We start from the raw sequence: 15165 nt of genomic DNA, 5'->3' as shown, positions 1-15165 counted from the left end.
CATCTACAGCCAGAGTACACCCAACCTAGGTGGCCCCCCCAGCATGATAATCTGAGCAAAGACCAATGTGCCTATTGTAAGGGGGCTGGCCACTGGGTAAGAGACTGCCCCAAAAAGAAACCACGAGGACAGGGACCTGGACCCCCTAGGTCTACACCCGTACTAGTCACTCAAGACGAAGACTAGGGAAGACGGGGTTCGGACCCCCTCCCCGAACCTAGGGTAACTTTGCAAGTGGAGGGGTCCCCAGTCCAGTTCTTGGTCGATACGGGAGCACAGCACTCGGTCTTAGTTAAAACTAATGGGAAATTATCCTGCAAATCCTCGTGGGTACAAGGGGCCACAGGAGTTAAGAAATACCCATGGACAACACAAAGAACAGTAAACCTCGGAGCCAAGAATGTAACCCATTCTTTCCTGGTCATCCCTGAGAGCCCCTGTCCCCTATTGTGGAGAGACCTGCTAACTAAAATGGGAGCACAGATCCATTTCCTCCCTGAGGAGCCCGTCGTGACCAACCCCCACAATCAAACCGTGTCCATCCTGACTATAAACCTAGAAGATGAGTACCGGCTCCACCAGGAGAAAGCAGCCCCTGACCAGGACATAGCAACTTGGCTCCAGCAGTATCCAGAAGCGTGGGCGGAAACGGGGGGCTTAGGTCTAGCAAAACACTGTCCTGCCTTATTTATTGAACTTAAGCCTGGGACAGACCCCATGCGGGTACGCCAATACCCGATGCCCCTAGAGGCCAAGAGAGGGATTGCCCCGCATATCCGCCGGCTCCTTGACCAAGGGGTCCTACGCCCATGTCACTCACCCTGGAATACTCCATTGTTGCCGGTACGAAAACCTAATAGTGGAGAATACAGACCTGTACAAGACTTAAGAGAAATCAACAAGAGGGTTGTGGACATACATCCAACTGTACCTAACCCGTATACCCTCCTAAGTACCTTAAACCCTAAACATCAATGGTACACTGTTTTAGATTTGAAAAGATGCTTTCTTTAGTTTGCCTTTAGCCCCTCAGAGCCAAAAGCTCTTCGCCTTCGAGTGGAATGACCCTGATAGGGGCATAAGTGGCCAACTGACATGGACCAGGCTGCCGCAGGGATTCAAAAACTCTCCTACCCTGTTCGATGAGGCCCTCCATGAAGACCTGGGTGAGTACCGACGTAAACACCCTGAAATAATTTTACTCCAGTATGTTGATGACCTCCTGATTGCTGCTGAGACCCAAGAAGCTTGCATCCAAGGGACCAAGGGTCTCTTACAAGCTCTAGGGAATCTAGGCTACCGAGCCTCGGCAAAGAAAGCTCAAATCTGTAAGCCAGAGGTAATATATCTAGGGTACCTGCTTAAGGGAGGGCAGCGCTGGCTAACAGATGCCCGGAAACAAACTGTTCTGCAGATCCCCAGGCCACAATCCACCCGACAAGTGAGAGAGTTCCTGGGGTCGGCAGGATTTTGCCGACTATGGATACCTGGGTTCGCAGAACTGGCTAAACCCTTGTATCAGGCAACACGGGGGCAACAACCATTTAATTGGACAGACGAAGCCGAGTTGGCCTTCCAACAGATTAAAACCGCCCTACTCTCCGCGCCTGCACTAGGACTACCTGATGTTACCAAGCCCTTCCACTTATACGTGGATGAAAATATGGGTGTCGCCAAGGCGGTAATAACTCAGAACTTAGGCCCCTGGCGGAGGCCAGTTGCCTACCTGTCAAAGAAGTTAGACCCAGTAGCTGCCAGGTGGCCCCCTTGTCTCCGAATGATTGCGGCCACGGCTCTGATGGTGCAAGATGCTGATAAACTTGTCATGGGGCAAGAATTGCGGGTCGTTACTCCACATGCCATCGAAGGTGTACTCAAACAGCCACCTAATCGATGGATGAGTAACGCCCGGCTCACCCACTACCAAGGACTACTACTAAATCCTCTCAGAATAATTTTCCTGCCCCCAACGACCTTAAACCCTGCCTCGCCGCTGCCCAACCCGGACCTGGACGCCCCACTCCATGACTGCACCGAGATACTAGCTCAGGTGCACGGAGTTCGAGAAGACCTGCAGGACCGCCCACTTCCTGACGCCGACCTCGTCTGGTTCACTGATGGGAGCAGCTTCATGCATCAAGGCCAGAGGTACGCTGGAGCGGCAGTAACTTCAGAGACTGAGGTAATCTGGGCGGAACCCCTGCCCCGGGGGACCTCGGCCCAGAAGGCCGAACTGATAGCGTTCACCCAAGCTCTTACCTTAGGGGCGGGGAAAAAGCTGACAGTATATACAGACAGCCGATATGCTTTTGCAACGGCACATATACATGGGGCCATTTACAGGGAGCGAGGGTTACTGACGGCTAAAGGAAAAGAGATAAAAAACAAGCAAGAGATCCTAGCCCTGCTAACAGCCCTATGGAGGCCAGAAAAATTAGCCATTGTACATTGCCCAGGGCATCAGAAACTAACTACTCCAACTGCTCAAGGCAACTTTCTGGCAGACCAAACTGCAAGAAATGTGGCGAAGGCTCCCAGCCAACTCCTTGCACTCCAGCTCCCTGACCCGGGCCCCCGGGACTTGCCATATTTCCCTGAATATTCAGAACAAGATCTCCAGTGGATTGACAAACTTCCCCTGAAACAAATCCAGAATGGGTGGTGGACTGATACTAATGACCAAACCATCCTACCAGAAAAATTAGGACAACAGGTGTTAGAACACATCCACCGAACCACCCACCTGGGGGTCCGGTGGATGATAGACCTGATCAGACGCTCCAAGCTCAAAATCAGGCATATAGCTGAGACGGCCAGCAGTATCGTGACAAGTTGCAAAGTCTGCCAGCTTAACAACGCATACCCCCAATCTCAAGCTGCAGCAGGAACAAGGCTCAGGGGAACCAGGCCCGGTATCTACTGGGAAGTAGATTTTACTGAAATAAAGCCAGGAAAGTACGGGTACCGGTACTTACTTGTCTTTGTAGATACTTTTTCAGGGTGGACTGAAGCATTCCCAACCAAAAGAGAAACTGCTCAGGTTGTAGCAAAGAAAATTCTGGAAGATATCCTCCCCAGGTATGGCTTCCCCGTCCAGATAGGGTCAGATAATGGGCCCGCTTTTGTCGCTAAGGTAAGTCAGGACTTGGCTTCCATCCTTGGGGCAAATTGGAAACTACATTGCGCTTACAGGCCCCAGAGTTCAGGACAGGTAGAAAGGATGAATCGGACCTTAAAAGAGACCTTAACTAAATTGACTATAGAGACTGGCGCTAATTGGGTAGTCCTTCTCCCCTATGCTCTGTTCCGGGCCCGTAATACCCCTTACAAACTGGGCCTCACCCCTTACGAAATCATGTATGGCAGACCTCCACCCCTGGTTCCTAGCTTAAAAGATGACCTGCTTAAGTCTGAAACAGAAAATGTCTCTGAATTCTTATTTTCCTTACAAGCCTTACAGAAAATTCACCAAGAAATCTGGCCCAAGCTGAGAGAGCTATATGAGACCAGTCCCCCACCGACACCCCATCCGTACCAGCCGGGAGACTGGGTCCTGGTTAAGCGACACCGACAAGAGACCCTAGAGCCCACGTGGAAAGGACCACTCCAAGTACTCCTGACCACACCCACCGCCCTGAAGGTAGAAGGCATTGCGTCGTGGATCCACTACACCCACGTCAAGCCAGTGGACCCAACCTCCGACCTTCTGGGGCCAATCACGGCGGCGGCGGCTGAAGCACCGGACACGTGGACTGTGGACAGAGCTAAGAACAACCCCTTAAAACTCACCCTGCGCCGGCAGCATAATTCACTGCAAACATGCAGTTAGGTAGTCTAACTCTAACATTAGTCGCCCTAGTGGCTGCTGGGGAAAACATAAAGCCAGCTCCTAATCCCTTTGTCTGGAGATTCTGGCTTTATGAAAACCAAACCCACCCTGGGCAACCTCATAAGCCCGGGAAATTAGTGGCCAGTGCAGATTGCCCCTCCTCAGGGTGCAATAGCCCAATTTTACTAAATTTTACCGATTTCCCAGTAGCCAAACCAGTGGCACCAATAATATGCTTCGAGTATGATCAGACTGAATACAATTGTAAGCACTATTGGTGGCACCAAAGTGCCGGCTGCCCTTATAACTATTGTAACATCCATAAATACCAATGGTGGGGTGGAGAAGAACAGATAGATCCCAGATGGCCCTTCCATCGCAGACGAGATAGAGACCTTTCATATACATGGATAGTTAGAGTTCCATATACATGGAACTCCCGCTGGACCACGCCTCAACACGGGGCTGTATACTACTCCTCCGCCTCCACATGGCCTAGCAGTCACCTCTATCTGTGGCGGGGTCTACTGCAGGTACGGCCCCTGGTCCATGGAAATATCCAGCGACAAGAAAACCGCCTGACACAAGATTTACGTCCTTTTTCCTGGTTAAAATTATTGCAAGAAGGATTAGAACTTGCCAACCTTACAGGACTTCACAGCCTGTCTGGCTGCTTTCTATGTGCCACTCTAGGGCGTCCACCACTAACCGCTGTCCCCCTGCCATGGGGATCATCCACCTCTGCCCAAGCTAACAACCACCAAAACCTCTCATATGCCCCTATCCCTAACGTGCCACTATACCTAAACCCCAGTCAAGAGAAGTTTCCCTACTGTTTCTCAGGAACTAATTCCAGCCTCTGCAACATCACTGCAACGCCCCCTAACATCACCTTAAGGGCTCCGTCAGGCATATTCTTCTGGTGTAATGGAACATTATCTAAAAACCTATCAAGCCCCTCTGTTACCAACCTACTGTGTCTTCCTGTCACATTAGTTCCCCGGTTAACTCTACTTACTGCCGGCAAGTTCCTAGGGTATACTGGTAACTGGACTAGTGCTGTTATTCACCCAGACCCTAGACCGAGACCTGCACGAGCCATATTTCTCCCCCTCATTGCAGGAATCTCCCTCACCGCATCCTTCATGGCGGCCGGACTGGCTGGGGGAGCCCTAGGTCACACCCTTATAGAAAGTAACAAGCTGTACCAACAATTTGCTGTTGCTATGGAGGAGTCAGCTGAGTCCCTTGCCTCCCTCCAGCGGCAGCTCACGTCCCTAGCACAGGTAACCTTGCAGAACCGGAGGGCCTTAGACCTACTCACTGCTGAAAAAGGGGGAACGTGTATGTTTCTAAAGGAAGACTTTTGTTTCTACATAAATGAATCAGGACTCGTGGAAGACCGAGTCCAACAGTTACGCAAGTTAAGCACAGAAGTAAGAACACGGCAGTTTGCTTCAGCTGCAGACCAATGGTGGAACTCATCTATGTTTTCTCTGTTAGCCCCCTTCCTTGGACCCCTGCTGAGTCTACTATTTCTGCTTACCGTAGGACCTTGTGTTGTTAACAGAATTTTGCGGTTCGTTAAAGAAAGGTTTAACACTGTACAACTCATGGTCCTCAGAGCCCAATACCAACCTGTAAACGCTGAAACAGAATCAGACTTATAAGACCCAAGATTGGCTCTAAAAAATACCTGAAAAGAAAGGGGGGGAATGAAAAGAGCCATGCACATTCCTCAGCCCCGGGCTCAAAACAAACAAGCCCAGTACAAACACATCCTATCCTCCCATCCCACCACATATCACCATATATCTCTTAAACCTCCCCCGGGCTCAAAACAAACAAGCCCAGTACAAACACCACCAGGAAAGTCTCCGATAAGGGGACAGATGAGGGGACAGCCGTTCAAAGTTTTACTGAAAGAGCGGGAACCAAAAGAATTCCTTTGTTCCCCTGTAACTTTCAGGCTATAAAAAAGCAAACACTCGCATTGTTCGGGGCCCTCTTGTATGCGGTGAAATGGAGGGACCAGGTTCGAACTTGTAGTAAAGATCCTTGCCACTTGGCTTTGACTCTGGACTCTGGTGGTCTTCTTTGGGGAACAAACGGTCTGGGCATAACATCATCATCAGCGAACAGTGACAGTTTGACTTCCTCTTTTCCAATTTGGATGCCCTTTATTTTCTTCTCTTGTCTGATTGCTCTGGCTAGAACTTCCAGTACTATGTTGAATAGAAATGGTGAAAGTGGGTATGGCATCCTTGCCTTGTTCCAGGAGGAATGCTTTTAACTTTTCCCTGTTCAGTATGATGTTGGCTGTGGGTTTGTCATAGATGGCTTTTGTTACCTTGAGATATGTCCCTTCTATGCTGATTTTGCTGATGGTTTTGATCATAAAGGGATGCTGGATTTTGTCAAATGCTTTCTTCTGCATCTATTGAGATAATCATATGATTTTTATTTTCAATTCTGTTTATGTGATGTATCACAGACACTATATCCAACTTCCTGTTGGGCCTATCCACTGGTAGTCGTTCAGCAAAGACAAAGTACCAGGCTAGACATCTCACCTTTCCCACCCGCCAACCAACCTGGAAGTCAGGGCATGTTGACAGATTCTTCCTTCTCTCCTCCCTTCCTGTAATCATCACAAAACCCTTTATTTTCCTCTGGACACATAACTCTTCGAAGGGAAACCTCAGAAAGGACAAATATAATTGGGCTAGACAGAAATCCTGTTAAAGATTCCTTTCTTTTTCGAGACGGAGTTTTGCTCTTGTTGCCCAGGCTGGAGCGCAATAGCACAGTCTTGGCTCACTGCAATCTCTGCCTCCTGGGTTCAAACAATTCTCCTGCCTCAGCCTCCCGAGTAACTGGGATTACAGGCGTGTGCCACCACGTTTGGCTATTTTGTATTTTTAGTAGAGATGGGGTTTCACCAAGTTGGTCAGGCTGGTCTCGACCTGAGGTCGAACTCCTGACCTCAGGTGATCCACCCACCTGGGCCTCCCCAAAGTGCTGGGATTACAGGCATGAGCCACCGCGCCCCGCCTAAAGAGTCCTTTCTAAACACAGTTTAGAAAGACAAGCAACTTTGAAGCGCCCCTCATCCCAGCAGTTCATTTCGAGGACAACTTCTTCACTCCAGAATCGAACCACACTCAAGGATTATAGGTAGACACCCAACAGTAGAACCTGTTGATTTTTCAGGTGAGCCATCAAAGAGCACTAATGGGTCTGGTGGATTCTTGTCAGAAGTGAAAAAAGCAACTATTCCTATGTTATACTATGTTTTCGAAAATAACACCTGGAAATAATCCAATTGCGCTTCCTTGAACAAAATGAATGTCTGAGTCCTGTAAGCCCTCAAGTTCCCAGGGCTGCGACTTCGCATTCGAACGATGCAACAGCGCTTGCAACTCTCGGAAAGGCAGTCTCACTAGAACAACCAAGAGTGCAACACTGCGCTGCGGAGCAGGCGCCAAGGCCAGGGCAGGGGCTAGACTCCATCCCGCGGCTGGATCACCGCGCAGTCAGGGTCTCAGAAAGCGGGTTCTATTGGGACATTGTGACCCTAACACGCCTTCAGGTAGCAATCTTTTCCATACGAAGTGACCTAGTGAAAAGTGCACTAGTTTGTTCCACACAAAACACTGGGTAAGAACTGCCCGAACACTCTGCTCCTGACAAAAGATCCTGTCAGAGCCTGTCAGGGAGCCCCGATCTGTGATGAAGCCCTTGGCCCTTCGCAGCGTCTTCGTTGTCTTTGATTCTTTCAGCAAAAGTAGCCCGCAATTTGCTCAACAATCTCATCCCCCACAGGTCGAGGTTGAAGAGGGCTAGGTGACCTAGCCGTATCGCCGATTGCAGTATTTGTTAACTACTGACTTTAAAGAGAGAAAGATGAAACGGAAAGGAAAGGGGCTCGTCCGGGATTTGAACCCGGGACCTCTCGCACCCAAAGCGAGAATCATACCACTAGACCAACGAGCCAGAACTGGGAACGTTCTTTTCTCTAAGAGTGTTCGTTTATTTTTTTAGTTGTAGCACAACACTTGAACAGTTTTGATTCTTTTAGAATCTAGTGATTTTCTCCAGACTCCAGGAAAGTCAACGTGCGGGTTCAGAAGGATCCGAGCCTCAGCGTTCCGAAGGTAGAAACGTTCATTTCAGGATCCGGGCCGAGCTGTGTCGGTCAATGCACAGGAAGGGTCTGAGTACTCAAAGGGACTAGAACCATCTCAGGTGGCCTGTGGTTTGAAGACCCACGAAAAACACGAACGACCGATTTCACTCACCGAAAGATAAAGGTCACCGCGGGACTGGCAGGGGAAAAGGTCGAACCAACATTACCAAGATGTTGAGCTCTAAAAGCCACTACCTCAGACCTCTCGCCTACAGCACCCAGCACTCCACGTGGGTGCTTTGGCCATTCCCTTTCAGCTTTAGTTGATTACCTATGTATTATAGGTTTAGATTTAAGGCGTCTTTCAAGGGCGCCCAGGAGGTGCCGTCGGGGAAAAGTTGCTCTCTGCCCACACTCTCTTCTATAGAAGCCCACTTCTCTACCACTCAAAAGGTGGTGGGTGGGTGGTGGGGGGACGGTTGTCCTTACTCTGTAGCCTCTTCTGCTTGGGAACCGAAGCTCCCGGGCTCTTGCTCTAACCTCTCCAGGGCGCATCAGTGTCTGCCTTGAGCACATTGCTTGCCCTGCGCCAAGCTGGCTCCCGGCCAGTGGGAGCTGTCCAGTGAATGACTGAGCCTCCTGGTCAGGCTGACACCAAAGGAGAGAAAAGAAGAGAAACTCTTCCTCCCCAACCTTCCCATGCGACGACGCCACTTTTATTCTTTCTGGACTTCAAGTTGGCGCTTAGAAAAGCCTAGAGGCCCAAAGAGAAGGAGCTGCCTTCCGACTCCGAGATGCTAGGAAGAGGAGTGTTAAAGGACCAAGAAAAGGGCTGGACCCCTTCTAGCCACCTCTGCTTCAGGTAACTTAGAGGAATCTGTGACCAAGCCTGACTCCGCTGAAAGGCTGGGGGAGATCTGGAAGCCTTCGCGCCCTCACTGCGTCCACCCCAAAACTCTGAAGGTCAGAGGGGTACGTCCTGTGCTTGAAGACAGCCGCCTCCCTTTTAAAAACAACCCCAGTCTCAGACTAAGAGAGTTTGACTAAGAATCCAAGCGGGTTGGGGGGAACGTCTCTGATCACTACTGCATTCTCTTCTGTAATGAAACGCACCCTGACCCTGATGTTGCTCGACACTTGGGACTTGTCAAGCCTGAAGCTGGGGAGCATGTATCGTGGAGCATGCGTTTTTAAGATAACAATATATATTAAATGTCTTTTATGGTTTGTTTGTTCGTTTTTGATGAGCAAGCAAGCTGAAAACTCATCTCTTTTAAAGAACGTAAGTCATTTGTCTATCGAAACATATACTTTTAATTTTTGTAATAAAAACAGAGCCACTTTCAAAAGGCAATAATTCAACTGTCTCCAAAGAAGCAAATAATCCAGAACTTAAAAGTTGGAATAAATAATCATCACTTTTTATTAAATAATTTTGTTATTCCCCATTTTACCCTTACAGTGACTTGCATTCCAGTCCGGGCCTGGTCAAGAAAATGTTTCTTTCTTATACGTAAGAGGCACGTCCTTCAAAAATTCCTTTTAATTTATTTCTTAAACTTTATTTAGACTTAAACACTATTTACCTAGGATTTTAGCTGCATAATAGATTGATTGTTAAATGTTCGCCTCCTGTGGCGGCTCCATAGCTCAGGGGTTAGAGCACTGGTCTTGTAAACCAGGGGTCGCGAGTTCAAATCTCGCTGGGGCCTCGGCTGTAGGAATATTTTTCCCCCTTTTCCCAAGCAAAAGAGCATGAGCTTTTTAGCCTTTTCAACGCTGAAACAAATTAGTGAAGAAAGGAAGCATTTTATGATCTTTCCATGAAAGCCAGATCCTGGATTTGAGACGAAAAAGTACAGCGTCGGGATCCTATGAACGGTACTGGGAAAATAGGTGTTTGTACGCTGCAGTAAGCGAGGAAGAAACTAGAGTGTTCACGTCTCTGGGAGAAAAATGTTACACTTGGTCCATACCTCTGTGTTTGTGGGGAACAGATCTAATCTAATCTGCTTATAGCCATGACCCCCGGAGTCCTGCGCACTTCTCCACTTGTAGCCTGCTTGGTGGTCCCTTCCTGCGCTCCTGGGGCGAAAACTGGCTCGCAGATTACTCTGAGGGCAGCCTAGTTCAGAAGCTATGCAGATTCACCCCAAGCCGGTGGCTTCTGCTCTGTTTCCATTCTCACTACCTCCGACTCAGATCTCACTTCCTACTGCCTCAAGGCTGCTCCCGGGACTCAGTTAACTATAGACCTGGCTCTCTGGAACTTCTTGAACAGTAATCTGAGCCCAAATGCAAAGAAGTCAGGAGTCTCACCAGCCGCTACTCAATGCACAAAAATCTACGCTAACGGGTATCACAGACACTTTCCGATAGCTCACCTGGTAGAGCGGTGGACTCTAGGAATTTCCAACTACGGCCGTTCTTAAGGTCGCCGGTTCGATGCTGCCTGTGTTTTCATGCTTCAGTCTACTCAACCAACCAAAGGTTTTATTAATGTATCCTCCTAATCCAAAGACTGTGAAGCAGTAATTTGAATTATATTTTCAGGCAATAAAAGAACATTTAATGCGTCCTCTGTGATTCTGCAGCAGGTGTGATTCTGCAGTAGATGTGATTCTGTTTACTCACAAGGTGTTAATTAATGACGTTCTTTTTAGATTTGAATCCATCTCCTAATCTGTAAGACTAGTTAACGTTGAGTGGATAATGGGTAACATCCCTCAACCTCACCCCCAAACCCTACACTTTTTCATTTCCGTGAATAATTCATACTGGACAATTCAGGGTTCAAGGAGAAATACTCTAGAAAGGCCTGCCCCTCAAAAGGATCTAAACAAACGATACCGAGAATAAGCAAAAGGTCAAGTATGCATATGGAAAATGTTCCTTCCTTAATAAGAAATCAAATTGGAAACCATTTATTAATATCTAATACTGATAAGAACATTCTTGTAGAATGTCATGGCTTTCTGGAGGACAGTCGGGCATTATAAATCAAGAACTCTAAAAAGACATTGTATTTTATCAAGCATTCTATTTCTACTTTTAGAAATTTATTATTTGAAAATGAAAAAGGATATATGCCAAAATCTGTTTATCTGTGGGTGATTGATATTCTTCATACTTTTATGTATTTTTCAAAATGTGCCACTTGTATACATTACATAAAAAAACAGTTTTTTACTTTATAAAATAAAGTTTAAAAATACCCAGTGCCATTATGGTAGACAATTTTTGCGGTTTCTTACAAAACCAAATACATGTTTCTCATACAATAAGCAATCACACTCTTAGGTACTTACCCAAATGAGTTGAACATATGTCCACACAGTACCCTTCACATTAATGCTTATAGCAGCTTTATGTATAATTGCCAAAACTTGGAAGCAACAAAGATATCCTTTAACAGGGGAATAGATAAACTGTGCTATATCCAGACAATGGAATATTAATCAGCCCTTAGAAGATATGTTATCAAGACATAAAAAGACATGGAATTAAATTTAAAGGCATATTACTAAGTAAAAGAAGCCAATCTGAAATGCCCATATACTGTATGATTTCAACTATATGACATTCTGGAAAAGGCAAAACAATGTAGACAGTAAAAGCATCAGCGGTTTCCAGGAGTTAGGTGAGAGGGATGAACATGTGGACCACAGAAGACTTTCAGGGCAGTGAAACTACTTTGTATGGTGTTACAATAGTGTATATATGTCATGATTATGATGCATTTGTTCAAACTCATAGAATGTACAGTACCAAGAGTGAATCTTGATTTAAACTACAGACTTTGTTTAATAATGATGTATCAATGTTAGTTGTAACAAATGTACCATACTGGTGCAGGATGTCCTTGATGAGGGAGGCTGTGGGGACAGAGAGCAGAATGTAGGAACTCTCTGTACTTTCCACCCAATTTTGCTGTAAACTTAAAACTGCTCTTGGATGTAAAATCTATTAACTTTTTAAAAAACTTGGTGACTTAAGTAATTCACAGTTTAGTTGAAGTAACAGAATAGATAATGCTGTGTTGATATATTGATACTGCCATAAACGTTTACAAAACGATATAGGACCACATTTAAGACAATGAAAAGGAGTAATCAGAATGGTGAGGAGAAACTAACTGAAGAGAGCTTCCTGAAGTTGAATTTTGAGCTAGAATTTGGCAGAAATATTGACGCATGCTTAAATGAGTTAAGGGAGCTTTCCGATATGTGTGTGTGGAGACAGATGTGTTGGGGGAAATGCCAGTCAGAGTGCCGGAGAGGAGTAGGGGTAGGTGATGTGGCAGGGGTGGTAGAGTAGAGCTGGAGGAGCGGCTGGTACTGTCAAGAGGAACAAGAGGAGGGGACAGAAGGAAGGATAGAGGTTCAGGATCATTTTGGTGGTGCAGAAGTGATGCAGGCAGAAAAAAGGCAGGGATGGTGAGTGGCATGAGTGAGGGGAGATAGAAACAAGTCGGCATCCTTCCATCAACAGGAGAGGGAATTAACTGAAACTAAGGGACAGTGAAAAGAGCAAAACAATATAAACAAAAACGTTCCGAGGTGGTGCTGTTGAGAGTCTGGGGAATGCTAGTGTCCTTGGTGGATGTAGAGAATGCTGGAATGTGGAAAATCCTGGCCTGACTGGGGAGGAGGAGTGGGAGAAGGAATGGAGGAAGTTTCAGTCATTTTGTTTCAATGGAAATGATGGCCTCCATGCAGCTGAAAACATCGAGCTAGGTAGATCAGGTTTCTGGGAGTCACTAGAGGGAGATGAACAGAAAAACAAAAATTAACCCAGTCTCAAGATAATGCACAGAATTACGTTTCAGGAAGAAGGGAAAACAAACCGTCAGCCTGAAATAATCAAAAGGGTAAGACTCTAATTTAAAGAGAGTTTACTCAAGCCAAAACTGTGAGGATGAGCCACATGGAAAAACCAACCCCAAAGGAATAGGGTCAGCATTCCGAAGTAGGAAAGTTGAGGTTTCATTTGTATAGGCAGAGACAGAGGAGTTTTTAGCAGGATTACAACATTATTCATTATTCATACACTGTTCATACAAGGTTGGCACATAGTTACAGCCATTTGATTGGTTACAGGCAGTGTTTCTTTTTGGCAAGGGTGCATTTAACATTTTTTGCAGAGGGCATAATAATCATGGGTTTTCTGTTATCTGGTCTAAGCAAACAAAGCAGGACAAGACAAGGGAAATTCATCTGTAACGAGGGTCATTAATTAAGAAGACTGTAGGTTTTTGTTCTTGATGTCATTTAATTCTCTCTGGTACACACAGAACAAGAAAAATAAGAAAGTACATTAATCTATAATCTGAGAACAGAAGTTGTAACCATATGTGACTCAGACCGCAGTCACATCTCTCTGAAGGCTTAGAGCATTGTGGCGGTGGGGGGGGGGGGGGGTTCCAACAACTTTTAAATTTGATTTATTTTCATAAAACAGAATTGGAAGACAGAACAATTGCCTTGTGGAAAAAGGAAGAACAATGATATGGAAATTATGCAAACAGGGAATTTTATAAAAGTGCTAGGAAGGTCCAATTTATCCACAGATATAGAGATATTTTCCCCCGACTAGGCACTGGGAGCAAAACATGCCTTGTCTCTCGATTTCTGAGAGAAACAAAACAAAAGGCTTCTTTTGTGAAGATCTTGGGGGCCCAAGATATTTCTTGGTGATAGGTGTGTGAAAAGGAAGGGGACTGGTCTGGAGGAGTCATCAAAGTGAAATGGAAGATGTTATGGGAGTGCCCGAAAGAGGATTTTGAATGAGGAGGTAGGAAGATATAAAAAGGAGGGCAGAGTCAAAAAGTGGCATGAGGCTGGGCGCCCAGGAGTTCCAGCTCACCCTGGGCGACATAGACAGACCATTATCAGCTCCCCCGTCCCTCCCCACTCCCTCCCAACCTTTCGGCTCTACCAAAACAAACAAACAAGCAAACAGCCGGGCGTGGGCGTGATAGTGCAGAAGTGTGATCCCAGCTCCTTGGGAGACAGGCGGGAGGATCGCTTGAGCCCGGGAGATGGAGGCTGCAATGAGTAGTGATCGCACCACTGCACTCCAGCCTGGGTGGCATGACACTTGGTTCTTGCACAGAGTCGCAGTTCTCTGCTCAGTTTCTTTCTTTCATTCCTCATGTCACGGCAGTGAAATCTCTCCCCGAGGAAACTGTCCGGCCAAATCCATGAGCACTTCTGTAGGTGACAGGCTGTAGTGGCTGAAAAACGCAGTAGGACAACCATTCTGACACGATACCACTAAATAGGCCCTGAGTGTACCCCCTCTGATTTTCCACAGTGGGTTAGTTTCTACGCGAGTATTGTAGCTGGGTAGTTCAGAAACCTGAACAGTCGCCACCACCGTGACCTGATTCACTGGGAAGGGGCAGGAGGGTGACTAAACCCACGTTTACAGACGCCCCCTGGGCCCAATGAATGGAGTTAGTCAAGAATCCGCTTTGAAGTGTTTTTGAATCACCAACTCAAAATAACTGTTTACTTGTCTTCTCCCCATTCCCCATGAGGTAACGATGCCTGAATGAGAGCATGAACCTTGCTGAGTTTATTTTTTAGACGGAGTCTTACTCTGTCGCCAGGACTAGGGTGCAGTGGCGCGATCTTGGCTCACTGCAACCTCCGCCTCCCGGATTCAAGCGATTCCCCTGCCTCAGCCTCCCGAGTAGCTGGGACTACAGGTCCGTCCGCGCCACCACCCCCGGCTTTGGTATTTTTTTTACTAAGGACGGGGTTTCACCATGTTGGTCAGGATGGTCTCGATCTCCTGACCTCTTGATCCGCCCGCCTCGGCCTCCCAAAGTGCTGGGATTACAGGCGTAAGCCACTGCGCCCGGCCGCTGAGTTTTTGCTTTCTGCATCCATCCGTCCGTCCATCTGTCCATGCATCCATCCATCATGTTCAATTACAAAAGTAACGTGATTAGAACCAAAACAGGGTCTAGGCAGGATATTTCGCGAGCACAGAGCTGCAACTCCTAAAGCGGTGCCGGCCGCGGGCTGATGGGACCAATGGGAAAGTTTCTGCAAAAACTTCCTGACCACCTTATGCTTAAACTAGGTAATGACAATGATTCAATGTGAGCGTGTATTTTAGATGAGAACTGAGCTTTCCTGATTGCGGGAACCCAAATGGTGCAGTGCAAAAACTGGGGTCCAGAGAGTCAGTACAACGG

The 15165-nt window shown here is 47.0% G+C and overlaps 2 non-coding genes across 2 annotated transcripts; one reads left to right on the top strand and one right to left on the bottom strand.

Moving 5' to 3' along the window:
• Positions 1–7753: 7753 nt before the first annotated feature.
• TRNAP-UGG (transfer RNA proline (anticodon UGG)) lies at positions 7754–7825 on the bottom strand. The gene has a single exon. It is a non-coding gene; the product is annotated as a tRNA-Pro (tRNA).
• Positions 7826–9597: 1772 nt separating this feature from the next.
• On the top strand, positions 9598–9670 carry TRNAT-UGU (transfer RNA threonine (anticodon UGU)). The gene has a single exon. It is a non-coding gene; the product is annotated as a tRNA-Thr (tRNA).
• Positions 9671–15165: the final 5495 nt, after the last annotated feature.

This window comes from Pan troglodytes, chromosome 15 (genome assembly GCF_028858775.2).
Source record: "Pan troglodytes isolate AG18354 chromosome 15, NHGRI_mPanTro3-v2.0_pri, whole genome shotgun sequence".
Lineage (NCBI taxonomy): Eukaryota > Metazoa > Chordata > Mammalia > Primates > Hominidae > Pan > Pan troglodytes.
This window is presented reverse-complemented; position numbering and strand designations above follow the sequence as displayed.